Consider the following 4,214-nt stretch of genomic DNA (forward strand, 5'->3'; position numbering starts at 1 on the left):
TGTAGAGATGAGGTCTCGCCAAGTTGTCCAGGCGGGTCTCGAACCCGCGGGCTCAGGCCATCCACTCACCTCAGCCTCCCAAAGGCGGGGGATGACAGGCTGAGCCACCGAGCCCGGCTGCACTGTATTTCTTTAGCCAGGCTCCATCATAGACATTTTGGTGGTTTCCACTCCACAAGACAAACCCCTGCTCCCTGGGACAGCGGGACATGTGAACAAGTCCCACAGGGATCATCATTTTACAAACATGCTTGTGCTCCGCACAGCTGACTTATGATAGAATTTGGTGAGGTGAGGAATAGCCGCTAGAGGAAAGAAATGTGGAGGGGGAGAAGTGGGGCCGACAGGACCCCACCACCAAGTGCAAGGAGGGCTGGATTTGCGGCGTTGGGGAGGGATTCCCTGGAGCCCCGCCCCTCAGCTCTTTCCCATCCTCGCCAGTTCCCACGGTCGACTGAGCTGCACTGCACCCTTGTGGCCGAGCGGTGGCACTGCAGCACAGGACCACCAAATCACGGAGGCCACAGGAAAGTCATTGGGGTTCATTTCTTGACTGATTTTGAACATCCTACTTGAAACTGAAATATTTTTCTTCAGCCCACAAATAGAAAATGTACAAGCTCAATATAATAGACTAAATGAGATTTTTTTTCTAGAAATAAACACTTCCTTAGAGCCCTGAGTATTTAAATAAAAATGAACTTAAGTCCTCAGCTCTTTTCCTGGCTTCGGCCCCAGTCTCTACCCTCAGTTAGGCACTGTCCTCTAGCCATCAAGAAGCAAGTCATCAAATGGGCCGGGCTTATTCTTGCTTACTGGACTTCAAACGTGCTAAGCAAATCCCTGTACTCTCTTCTCTCTGCCTGACTTCTAAATCTCACTTAAGATTTAAACTGATTTTTATTCCCTAAGATGGAGTGGGTTGGGCTCCCCCAATTCCAGACAGTAATCCCTGTAAAGGCATCTCTCTCCCCCACTGGACCGAAGGGTCTTTGAGCACACGACACCTCCTCATTCTGTCCACCGCTTTTCTTGCCTTGGAGACAGTGAGTCGCACACCAAAAGGAGGAATCTCGTGTGTTCAGAGAAGGAAAGCACGTATAGTGTGTTCTCTCAATCCAGTTCCATCCTAGTCGATTCTCCCAACTTGGTCTCAGTCCTCACTGATGACATGGGAGGGGAAAAGAGAGGAGAGAGAGGGTCCAGGGCCAGGAACTGGTAACTCCTGCTACTAACTTTGCACAGTGTATTGTTCCTTTCAAAACCTACTGCATGAACAGAGCCTTCAGTGTTGTGGTCCAATGCCTGGACCTTGCTTCTGAGGTTAGGCTTGAGCATCTGTATATTTTAAAGCATGTTTTGGCTACTCACGTGATTCTCACATCTAGTCAGCACTGAGGACCTTTGTCCCAGGGGAGCAGCATCACTGTAGGAAACTCCAGAGACCTGAGGTCTTAAAGAAATCATGAGAATTTTAGGTCAGTCGGTGAACACTACTTGGGGACAGGAGTCACTTTGGAGATCTGCTGGTTTTGTTTGTCCAGCGTTCATTCTTCTTTCTTCTGCTGGAAGCACCTGGATTTTCCTTCGGAAAACCACCAGTTCCTTACTCTAGGTCCCTGCAGTTGAGGCAGGGCTGCTTCTCACATCCCTCACCTCCACCAAACACGTACACACACACTCATGCACACACGAGCTCACACACACAGGCACACACACATACACACACAAACACACACACAGGCCATACAAACTCACACAGACATGCACATTCATGCTCATATGAACTCACATGCACACTCAAGCACAAACTCACACATACACAGGCACAAACTTGCATATACACACACAAATTCACACACACAGGCACACACACTCATGCACACACGAACTCACACACACAGGTACACACATGCATACACATGTGAACTCACAACACACGCACACACTCATGCACACATGAACTCACAACAGGTACACACATGCATGCACATGTGAATTCACACACATAGGCACACACTCGTGCTCACACAAACACACAGGCACACACATTCATGCTCACACGAACTCACAGACATCCACGCACAAACACACAGAATTCAGCCAAACTCTAAATTTGCTCTTTTCCAGCTAGAATTGTGCTTGGATTCAGTTGCATTTGAACCTTCAGCCAAAACGTCCACCCTTAGACTGTTCAATTTTTATTTATTTATTTATTTTTATTTTTGAGTTGGAGTCTCACTCTGTCGCCCAGACTGGAGTGCAGTGGCCGCTCCCAGCCACCGCAGCCTCGACCTGCTGGGCTTCGGCAATCCTTCCGCCTCAGCCTTCCATGTAGCTGGAACTACAGGCGCGCGCTACCACGCCCTTCTAATTTTTTTATTTATTGTAGAGATGGGGTCTCGCCTGCCCAGGCAGTTCTCGAACCCGCGGGCTCAGGCAATCCACTCACCTCAGCCTCCCAAGGTGCGGGATTACAGGCTGAGCCACCGAGCCCAGCTAGACTGTTCAATTATTAAGCCAATCAGACCCCTTCCCCTTTTTTTCCTAGATGAGTTTGAGGTTGGGTTTTGTCATTTGCAAATGACAAATTTGCTAGTTAGAAAAAAAAATGTCTAACTAACAGAAATGTATGAGACTTTCAAATGAGATACGTGGCTTCCCAATCTATCTACTCATAGAAAGAGCACAGAGTTGTTGATGTGTCCCAACATTTTGAGAATTTTTTTTCTTGTTCTACAATAAAAATGCCCCTCATTGTTCTTAGCAGCACTTCAAGTTTATTAAGCCCATTTACTTGGTCCAGTTTAGCCCTGTGCAATGTGTTTTGTTTGGGGCATGGGTTTTCAAAAGCTGCCCACACATATAAAATGGAGATAATAAGACTTATTTCACAGAGCTGTTGAAGGTAAAGTGAAATAACATATGTGACATCATTTTGTGTTATCTAAATGTGGTATTGTTACTGTGAGTGTCATCATAATTGCCATCATTTTTCACTTTCGGTCACGAAGATCCTGAGTGGTTATTTCTTGTCAGTGCCAAAAGTTGTACAAATGCAAACTGTAATTGAGCAAGTAGACGATGAAAACAGGAACTGTGATTCCTTCTAGGTTATAATCATCCCAGGAATGTTAGAAATGACCAGATGAAATAGCGTCTTCTAAAGTGCTTTGAAAACAAATGTTTTTCAAACTGCCAGATCACTGCGAGGGTCTCTTATCTCAGGCCTGCAGGTCAGTCACTGAGTGTTTGATGGTGTTCATTTGCATGCATGTTTTATTTCAGAGCTTACTGATATCTTATACTTTCATATAACTTTGAAACAAAAAGCCCACAGCCTGTCCCAGAGAGTGCTGTTTTGTACAATGAATGGCTTTCTCTTGGGTTTCATTCTCTTCAGCCTCTCTGTGGCATTTGACCACGTCGACAACCCACCCCTTGAAATTCTTTCCTCCTTAGTTTCAGTGACACTACATTTTCCTACGTTTTGACCTTTCATCTACTTTTGACTCCCCGCCCTTCCTTTCCAACTCCTGATTCTGGGGGTGCCTCCCAGGGCTCTGACTTCTCTCACTCTACTCAGTTTCTGGAGAATTCATCCCATCCTCATCTATCTTGCCTAGTCCATAGTTCCATCTTCCTAGTATTTATTTCAATGCATATGTCCTGCTAGTATCTCTCTTTCAATATCTTCAAAAAATTTCATTATCTGGGGCTGGGCAAAGTAGTTCACACCTGTAATACCCACGTTTTGGTAGGCCAAGAGTTCAAGATTGGCCCCCCGCAACATAGTGAGATCCTGTCAAGAAAGAAAGGAAGGAAGGAAAGAAGGAAGGAAGGAAAGAAGGAAGGGAGGGAGGAAGGAAGGAAGGAAGGAAGGAAGGAAGGAAGGAAGGAAGGAAGGAAGGAAGGAAGGAAGGAAGAAAAAGTCTGGGCGCAGAGGCTCAGGCCTATAATCCCAGCACTTTGAGAGGCCAAAGTGAGGGGATTGCCTGAGCCCACGGGTTCGAGACCAGCCCAGGCAACTTGGCGAGACCTCATCTCTACAATAAATCAAAAAAATTAGCCAGGTGTGGTAGTGCTTACCTGTACTTCTAGTTACTTGGAAGGTTGAGGTGAAAGGATTGCCTGAGAGCCAGACTCGGTGGCTCAGCCTGTAATCCCGCGCCTTTGGGAGGCTGAGGTGAGTGGATTGCCTGAGCCCGCGGGTT

This window comes from Carlito syrichta, unplaced genomic scaffold, assembly GCF_000164805.1.
Source record: "Carlito syrichta isolate Samal-C Ts95f unplaced genomic scaffold, Tarsius_syrichta-2.0.1 Scaffold304627, whole genome shotgun sequence".
In the NCBI taxonomy this organism is placed as follows: Eukaryota; Metazoa; Chordata; class Mammalia; order Primates; family Tarsiidae; genus Carlito; species Carlito syrichta.